At 30.9% G+C, this 10,659-nt stretch overlaps 1 pseudogene; it reads left to right on the top strand.

The window, feature by feature from the left end:
• Positions 1-1,164: 1,164 nt before the first annotated feature.
• LOC114186729 lies at positions 1,165-5,786 on the top strand (annotated as a pseudogene).
• The last annotated feature ends 4,873 nt before the right edge of the window (positions 5,787-10,659 follow it).

Raw genomic sequence — 10,659 nt, 5'->3', positions numbered from 1 at the left:
TATGCTATACAATCAATCAATTCTATAATAAAGGATCAAAAAAAATAAAATGAATAAGAAGATTTAATTTGGCGCGAATTATTCATGCACCCGAAAAAAAGAGAGGATATTTACAGAGTTTTTGTTTTGAAGCTTGCAAGAGGGGAAAAACAATAACAAAGAACAAACACTACATTATGATAGCTCTAAAGGAGAATGCAGTTCAGAACTGAAGTACATGAAGTTTGAGGTATTGTAAACATCTTTTATTACTACAAGATGATACGAATATTCAATAATATCTATGACATAGTACTTTGAATGTTTTGTTCTTGCTGGAAGTTCTGAATCTTATCATTTAATTCTGAAATTGCTTCTAAAATATTATTTTATTAATCATAATAAATAACGATTTATGTGTTGGTAGAAATATTGAAGTCTTTTTAGACTTAGAGATTCATACGATACCTGAATGTCTCCAATTTTTTTCTTTCAGTCACCAAATTTATTGTCGTACTAGATAAGATGAATGATCCAAAATCTCAATCAGATCTTCCATTCTCAAATGCAAGACTGAAAAGAAAATTGATCATTCAGGAAAAGAAAAGCAAATCTGGAGAAAGGAGTCAAAGTTTTGGTCTTTATAAAGACCAGCGAATCAAAAGGAACTGCACCCCACTTTCTGATATAACAATGATGAATTTCCTGAATCAGGATATTCCAACAAACAATGGTCAAGCACACCTGGAAAGAACTAATGCAAGCACTTCCAGATACTTTCATCAGACTTCTCATCGTCAAAATCTACTTCACAGGTTTGAAGTTACTACAGAAATGTCATTAGGGCAATCAACAGGGCAATCATCTTGCCAGTCAATGGGAAATAATTCTATAGTATTTCGAAGTCAAGATGTAACCAATGAAAATATATTTTCAGGTTTATCTTTCTAAATTTTGTACTTATAAAACTTATAGATTGTAATTTATTTGTACTACTTTGAGTAAAAAAACATTTGTTTCAGATTCAGCTCCTTATGATTATCAAGCTATCGATGATGAATGTATTGAAGAGGATGACGACAGTGCATGACTAACTAATCCAAGATAAGATTAGATTGAGTACTTAATAATTTTATTGCATGTGCATTGAAGGACTTTTACTAAGGATATACTTGACTAAACACAATGTATGCAGATATTGGTGATCCAGTTTTCATATGCAAGGAATGCAAGGCGTATATGTGGTACGAAGAAAGGATTAACAAGGGCAGAAGATCCGTGAATCCTACGTTCCATATGTGTTGTGGCAATGGTAAAGTTGAACTACCAATTCTAAAAGACCCACCAATTCTTTTGCAACGCCTTTTATTTACGAATGATTCAAAGGAGAGCAAGAACTATCAAACTCATATTAGAAGATACAATATGATGTTTGCATTTACATCACCCGGTGCAAAAGTTGACACAACATTTAATAATGGAAAGGGACCCCCTAATCTACGAATTCAAGGTCAATCTTGTCACCGAATAGGTAGCCTTTTGCCAGTACCCGGAGGACTTCCAAAATTTGCACAACTTTACATTTATGACACTGAAAATGAAGTTCAAAATAGAATGGAAAGTTTAAGGTACATGAACACTTCTTCTTTTGAAAGAAAAAATGCAGCAGAACAATTCTTATTCAACTGTTACCTTTTTCAGGAATCAAGATAATATTGATTTGGAACTTGTGAACAAAATAAAGAAGATGCTCGATGAATTCAATGTTCATGCCAAATCCTTTAGAATGGCAAGGGACAGATATAAAGACCAACCATTTGATGACTTGAAATTGAGACTTATTTCAGATAGGACAAAAGATGGAAGGATCTATAATGTCCCCAATGTTTCAGAAGTTGCGGCTCTTATAGTCGGTGATGTAGATACAGCTTCAGGTAGAGACATCATAATGGAAAAACAATCGGGGAAATTACAAAGAATTAATGAATTGCACACGAGCTATTTAGGATTCCAATATCCTTTACTTTTTCCATATGGGGAGGATGGTTATAGACATGATGTCAGTCATCGTGATAAACCAGGAATTAACAGGAAAAGGAACAGACTAACAATTAGGGAGTGGTTCTGCTTCAGGTTGCAAACAAGACAGTCAGAAGCATTAACTTTGCTTAGATCTAGAAGACTTTTTCAGCAATTCATTGTTGATGGATACACAATGATGGAGTCTGAAAGATTAGCATTTATTAAATTTAATCAAAGCAAGTTAAGGGTTGATAAATATAATAACCTCTGCCAAGCTTCTAGCAACTCACAAACTCAAGGGTCAGAACAAGGGAAAAGGGTTGTTCTTCCTTCATCTTTTGTTGGTAGTAGAAGATTCATGGACCAATTATATTTTGATGGAATGGCAATTTGTAGTTTCTTGGGATTTCCAGATCTCTTTATAACTTTCACATGCAATCCTAAATGGCCGGAAATTAGTAGAGCACTGTCAAAGTTAAAGCTATCTTCAACAGATCGTCCAGATATAGTTGCAAGGGTTTTCAAAATTAAGTTTGAACAACTTCTTACAAACTTAACTAAAAATCATTTATTGGGCAAAACTATTGCATGTAAGTCATCCACTTATCCTATTGTCTGTAATATTATGTGCTGAAAGTAATCCTTTGCTGTTTACTTTGTAGTTATGTATACCATTGAATTTCAGAAGCGCGGTCTTCCTCATGCCCACTTGTTGATCTTTCTACATCCCAGCAGCAAGTACCCAACTCCGGATGATATTGATAAAGTCATCTGTGCTGAAATACCGTGTGCAATAAATAATCCAGAATTATATCAATGTGTTGAAGATCACATGATTCATGGTCCTTGTGGAACGGTAAACAGATCATTACCTTGCATGAAGAATGGAAAATGCTCGCGGCAGTATCCAAAAAGATTTCAAACAACAACTACAGTTTCTGAAGATGGTTATCCTCATTATCGTAGAAGGAACGATTCATCTACTGTATCTAAAAGTGGTATTTCCCTAGATAATCGTTCTGTAGTTCCTTATAACCCACAATTGTTGTTAAAGTACCAAGCACATATCAATGTTGAATGGTGTAATCGTAGTACTTCTATCAAGTACTTATTCAAATATATCAACAAAGGTTGTGACAGAATTACAGCTGCCATAGTTCCAGAACAGAACGAATCTTTTTTGACGAAACAACCAATGGATGAAATTAAACAATATCTTGATTGCAGATATGTATCTCCCTGTGAAGCATGCTGGAGAATATTTTTGTTTCCAATCCATGGACGAAATCCAGCCGTAGAAAGACTATTTTTCCATCTTCCAGGAGAACAAGCAGTATACTTTAAAGATGATGATGCGATTGATGATATCATGGGAAAAGCAACAATTTCGGAATCAATGTTTATAGGTTGGATGGAATGTAACAAGAAATACCCAGAAGCTAGGGATCTAACATATGCTGAATTTGTTTCTAAGTTTGTGTATGTCAAGAAATATAGATGTTGGAAGCCAAGGAAGATGGGAAATACTATCGGAAGACTTATTTGGGTACCTCCAAGTACTGGTGAAGTTTTTTATCTTAGGAGAATGCTAACACATGTAAAAGGTCCAACATCATACGTAGATATTAGAACAATTAACAATGTCACGTATTCTACATTTAGAGAAGCTTGCTTGGCTTTGGGTATTTTAGCAGATGACTCAGAATATGTTGAAGCTATAAAAGAAGCCAAAGATTGGGGTTCCGGAATATATCTAAGGAAACTGTTTGTTACTATATTGCTATCAAATAGTGTTAATCGACCAGAGGAACTATGGAACAAAACATGGGAATGGCTGTCAAATGGAATTCTCTACAGAGAAAGAAATATATCAGGAAATTCAGGTTATGTAACTATATAGTACTTGTCATTTATATAGTGTACAAGTAGGAAGACATGTTAATTGTTGTTTTGTATGCAGATCTAAACATTGGAGTGGAGATGCTGCAAAATCTAACTTTAGTGGAGTTAGAAAAACTTTTCGAAGCAAATAGAAGCAGTTTGAAATTCTTCCCAATAATGCCATACCCAAACGATTTTTTAACAGAAAATTGTGGAAATAGACTGATATATGCAGAACTCAATTATGACATTCTAGAGTAACGAAATTTATTTCAATCAAACTTGAAATCAATGACAGGTTTGGATTTATTATTATTTGCTATTGATGCATTCTAGATTAAGTAACGACTTTGAATAACAATTACATTATAGGTGAGCAGAAAAAAATATTTGACAAGATCAATCAGGCTGTTCTAAACAAAAAAGGAGGTGTATACTTTCTCTATGGATATGGAGGAACAGGAAAAACCTTCATGTGGAAAACACTGTCAGCATCATTACGTTCTGAAGGTAAAGTTGTACTAACAGTTGCTTCAAGTGGAATTGCTTCTCTTCTATTACCAGGGGGAAGAACAGCACATTCTAAATTCAAGATACCAGTACCAACACTAGAAAATTCAGTTTGTAACATTGAACAAGGCTCTGAAGCATCAGAACTGTTAAAGAGAGCCGAACTTATTATATGGGATGAAGCTCCAATGGCACACAAATTTTGTTTTGAAGCTTTGGATAGAACTCTAAATGACATAATGAAGGGTTTGACAAAAGAGAATTCAGTTTTTGGAGGGAAAGTCATAGTATTTGGAGGTGACTTCAGGCAAATCTTACCTGTTATACTTGGAGGAACAAGATCTGATATTGTCAATGCCACTATTAACTCATCTTACCTATGGGAACACTGTGAAGTTTTGACATTGACAAAAAATATGCGTCTCCTACAACAAGGTTTGCAATCCACAACTGCATCCGAGATTCAAGAATTTTCAGATTGGATTGTTAAAGTTGGTGATGGTAAATTAGAAGAACTAAATGACGGTTTAGCAGAAATCGAAATACCTAGAGAATTCCTAATTACAGATTTCAGTGATCCTATACAAGGAATTGTATCTACCACATATCCCGACTTAGTACACAACTATACAGACGAATCATTTCTGCAGTGTAGAGCAATATTAGCAAGTAGAATTGAGACAGTCAATGAAATCAATGAATATATGTTATCACAAATTCCAGGTATGTAAATCTGAAACCTATACCTAACATATTTGAAATTTTTTAGTTTGGTATTTCAAACATTATTACTAATGTATCAAATAATTAATGCAGGGGAAGAAAAAGTGTTTCATAGTTCTGATTCAGTAGATGAATCAGAATCTGCTTCAAGTGATGCTTACTGCGCTATAACTTCGGAATTCCTAAATTCACTTAGTACATCTGGACTTCCTAATCATAGAATCAAACTAAAAATTAGAGCTCCAATTATGCTTTTGAGGAACTTAGACCAAGCAGAAGGTTTGTGTAATGGAAGCAGATTGATCGTAACGAGGATTGCAAACCATGTCATAGGGGCTAAGTTGATTACAGGAAACAAAGATGGACAAGAGGTCTACATTCCGCGAATGTCTATGTCTCCGTCCCAATCCCCATGGCCATCTAAGTTAATTAGAAAGCAATTTCCTATTATATTGTCATATGCAATGACAATAAACAAATTACAAGGTCAGTCATTAGGTTTCATTGGATTGTACTTGCCAACACCCATATTCAGCCATGGTCAACTCTATGTTGCAGCTTCTAGAGTTCAAAGTAAATCTGGGTTAAGGATATTAATCCATGACAATGAGAACAAATCATCCAGTACAACAACTAATGTTGTCTACAAAGAAGTATTCCAAAATGTATAGTTGATGTTTATCCAACAATTTGTATTTTTAATCAGAAACATATTTGTCAGACTGTTGATTATGATAAGATCTGTATTCAAACGTCCATTTTACAAAATGTTGTTAAATATATAACCAAACAAATCACTGCAAGAGATAAGCTTACTTTTTCTGGACAAGAATCAAGGGACTTGAAAGCTCTATGGAACCTCTGACCATAAAAAAAGTTCGATATCAGGAATTGAATCATTGACATAAGTGTGGCCACTGTTAAATCGATGAGCAGAATACCTGATAAAATCACAAACAGTAAATACAGACAAACATATTTGTTAAAATTTTTTTGTACTATAGTAATATATTTCCTCACTGATTTTCGAAAATGTTATTTATCACAATTTGACAATGTAAAGACTTACCAAGAACCACATGAACTCTCTTTTGTATCTCCATGTTTGGAATTGGTGTTAGAAGATAATGAATTCTAAAATACGCGTGAATCGAGTATTTTAGAATCTTTGACCCTTTACCATTTATTTGTACTATAAGACAGCACATGACACACTGCATTTAAACCGAAACCTACCAATGGACCAGACTTGCTTTCTTTCATGAAACTATACCCAATATTTACTTTATGTACCTCCATTTTAAAATAACGATGAATGTGTTTACGTCATTGGTTAAATATTCATGTTCGTTCCTACATACTTAATTAAACTTTATTACACATAATAATTTATCGTAACCGAAATGTTTGAAATCACAGTTCTCGAAACGTTTTATGAGTACAAAAACTTAGATTCCAAGAATTTTAATACACTTTATTTATAATTTATAATTGAAACATATCAAACTAAGAACTCAATTAAGTTCATTTATACGTATATTATATCAGAAAAAATAATTACATCAATAGTACTTGAAAGAAAAATATAGAAATCCAAAGTGATTTCAATATTTCAGAAATTCAAAAAATCTTGTAATTGTTAATACTCATATAATGAAAAAGACATTTACAATCCGTTTCAAAATATTTGGCCCAACGAAACAGTAATAACAATAATATTATACATTGCAGAACGTAAAACATATAGACGAAACCAGATAAAATACATTAAAACCTAAAATACATTAAAAACACATAAAAATAACATAAAAAAAATATAAACGAAACAGTATTCGGAATGTTCATAAAGCTACAATATTAAAACCTAAATTTTGCATACACCTTGCAAAAACTAAACCTTAATTACATGGATGACATTTTTCTGCTGATTATCAATCACAAACTTCACTTCATCACCTACAGCCAATTGATTCTCCTTGCAGAATCTTTTCCATCCACAAGTGACATAGCATTCAAAAGATGTCCTTCCAGTCCATCGAATTCTACAAGGCCAAAACTTGGAAGTTGAGATGGTAATGAAATATCTCTTGCGTCCCTTCTCCAAGAACTGTCTAGCAAAATTCGAGTGTAGATACTACAGGCATGCACAAAATATCAGACAACAAATGGAAAACGAAATACTAACAATAAACATAAAACTATGAACAAAAAAATACCAAAGATGATGTTTGAACATCATATTTCGTTAACTTCTTCACCAGTCCATCAAGAGAATTGAGAAAGTCATGACGATTGACAGCACCAACGTTGTTTAAAATACCACCAGAGCCATTGTTCAAACCAGCAACCGAGTGCCTCTCATAAAAAATTTCTACTCCATCAACAAAGTAAATTTTGTAAAGAAAAACATTGTTTCCTACATAATTTAAATGAAGGTAAACATCTTGGATGAAACCATAATGCTTGATCAACTCCGTCATACTAAACAAAATAATGATCCCATCTATGTTTGTGTCCAGATAAAGCTCGAACTTTTTGTATATAGGATCATATAATTGAACTTTGCGATCAAGTTTAAGTTGATCTCCACAAAATTTTTCAAACTCCTCAGGAAGCAGTATATATGGCTGTTGACAAACATCAAAAACAAATTAATACAAACCCACATACAAATCTGCAAATGGTAAATAAGATATGAACAATGATACCTTAGACAGCTCTAGCTGGACTCTGAAAGATTGGAAAAACCTCAGAGAAGAAGAAAAACTGGATCTTGAACAAGACGATGACGGTTCTACCAAAGGGTACTCGATTTCATTCCAATCTATGTCAAACAATCTAAACCTAAAGTATCTATCACCACAGTAGAGAGTGCAGACAAATGCAATGTCATATATGTCGTAAAAATTTACTATGTCATCAGAACCACGAAACTTTCTCTCGGCCATAAGACTTTCTTTGAATTCAATGTTCAGTACGTTTCCCCTAGGATCCGAGAAATAGTTGGTTCCCATTAACAAACACTGTCCCCATTCCAAAAAGAAACCTTCTTCAAAAACTAAAAAGTCCTGAACAATCAAATATGCAAAAAGCTTAAGTTTTAATCAAAACAAAACATCTCCCTACCAACGACAAATATTTTTACACCCCAAATTACCAAACTTCTTCAAAATCGTGTGGCAGTGTCGAAATGGTATTAACTAACCTGAACATGACAGAACTCTGGAAAAAATTGTTGAAGGTATACCCCTTAGTCAGTGACATTTTGTTGTCGTTGGATCCGGATGCCATGTAGAGTCTAGGTTTTTTCTTTGCAGTTACAACAAATGTGTATGAAACGGAAACCTTTTCAACTCCAACTTTGGAAACCAAAATGTCTGACGCACAAAAAAAAATCTCTCTACAAAGATATCGAAATGACAGATGAGAAGTTTGTCTTGCCGCCAATATTGATGTTTCAGATTGATACCCAACGTAATCATTTCAAAAAGATAAAGAAAAATATATATTAAATGTGCCACTATTAAACGGTTTAGATTCAACCCAGCATATACATTTAAAAAGGAAAAAAAATTAATAGTATCTGTTAAAAAAATAAGAAAATTAATAATATTTATTCTTAAAACATATATAATAATTTTTAAAATAGTTGTTACATAAAATAACTGTTAAAAAAAGTTACAAAAAAAAGAATCCCTTTCATAAACTGTTATAGATGATCAGCCTAAATACGCAATACGCCGAATAATATTTAAACATTACTATAATTATTAGATAATTCTATTTTATCTATACAATATGTTACCAAAAACAAAATTGACAATATCACACAACAGAAAAAAGAGGACCCGTGCGTAGGCACGGGTCTCATACTAGTTTCTTTTAAAAAAGTTATGGTTGTGCTTGATAGTTATAACCACAGCTAAATAATGCATAATTTTTTTTAAAAAAATAAACTAGTAGATTGACCGGTGCATACAGACTGTATTTTTTTTATTTGATATATTAAAATAATAAAGTAGTGAAAATATTATTAATGAAATGTCATGAAGATTAGGTTATATTATTGTAAATGTTATTATTAAATTAATGAAGTAGTAAATCTAAATGATACGATAATAATTTCAGTTTTAAATATAATAAATGGAATTGATATCACAATATGATACATTTAATTGATTTTACGAAATAATTATAATAGTTTATGATTTGTGCGTGTATGCACAATTTCTGTTTTCAAATCTTTTTAAAATAATAATATAATTGTTATTATATTAATTTAACCATTAAAAATACTAATAATAATATTAATATAAATTATAAATTATAAATTTTTTAAAAGAATAATCTATAATCATGTATACATATATCACCAACAAAATAAAAAAAAAAGTAATTCTAACTGTGACAGACTTTTGAAGTGACAAGGGGGCCATAGAACCTCCCACCCACAATTTTTATATCTATATAATTTTTATGTTATTTTAAATAAATATTTTTAATATATTTTGATATTTTGATATTTGTTATATATCCGTATCTATATAAAAGAAAAGTTATTTTTTTATTATTCACATTTATTTTTTCATTTTATCTTTTAAATATTTTTTAAAATAAAAATAATTATTTTATTAATATTATCTTTTAAGTGATCATTTGTTTAATTTAACCATTTTTATTTGATTGTTTTTTTTAATTTTATAATGAGAAATAATTATAGTAAAATTATAAAATTATATGTATTTAATTTTATAGTTATAATAGTAATAATAATAATAATTTTATTATTTTTATTATTACAAAAAAAGTAAATATAATATTTTTACTAGTTTGTATAAAAAATTTGAAATTACTCTTTTAGTTCACATTTTCGCTCAAAAATATCAAGTTGGTCCTTTAGTTATTTTTAGTCTCAATTTGATTCTAATTTTTTAAAAAATGATGCAATTTAGTCATTTTTCGTTAAATTTCTTGAATCGGATCATGGTTTTTTCATCAAAATTGAAGTTGTGAATAAGGATGTTTTGTTTTATTAGAGTAATTGACATAATCCTAATGTCAATTTTGATGAAAAATCCTTCCTCCGTGTTTCAAGAATTTTAACAAAATGACCAAATTGCATCAATTTTTTAAAAATCAGGATCAAATTGAGACTATAAAAAATTAAAGGACCAACTTGACATTTTTGGATGAAAAAATGGACAAAAAGAGTAATTCAACCAAAATTTCTGTACCCCCAAGATATTAGTTGAAGATTCGCCACTAAATTCAAGTATGATACCGTAGTAAATAAAATTAAGATGTGTGTCTAACTATAATAATAATAATAATAATAATAATAATAATAATAATAATAATAATACCATTATAATAATAATATCCCGTAGTAATAAAAAGAACAATAATATAACAATTACATATATAAAGAGATACACATGTTTTGTGTCCACGTTTTGGTTTTACAATTTTATCATCTTAATTATATTTCTTAAAGTTAAATAATTATTCATAATAAAAATTTATTTGTTATTTTTATCTTTTTAT

Source organism: Vigna unguiculata, chromosome 6 (assembly GCF_004118075.2).
Source record: "Vigna unguiculata cultivar IT97K-499-35 chromosome 6, ASM411807v1, whole genome shotgun sequence".
Taxonomy (NCBI): Eukaryota; Viridiplantae; Streptophyta; class Magnoliopsida; order Fabales; family Fabaceae; genus Vigna; species Vigna unguiculata.
The sequence above is the reverse complement of the archived record's forward strand: the minus strand, read 5'-3'. Positions and strand labels throughout refer to the sequence as shown.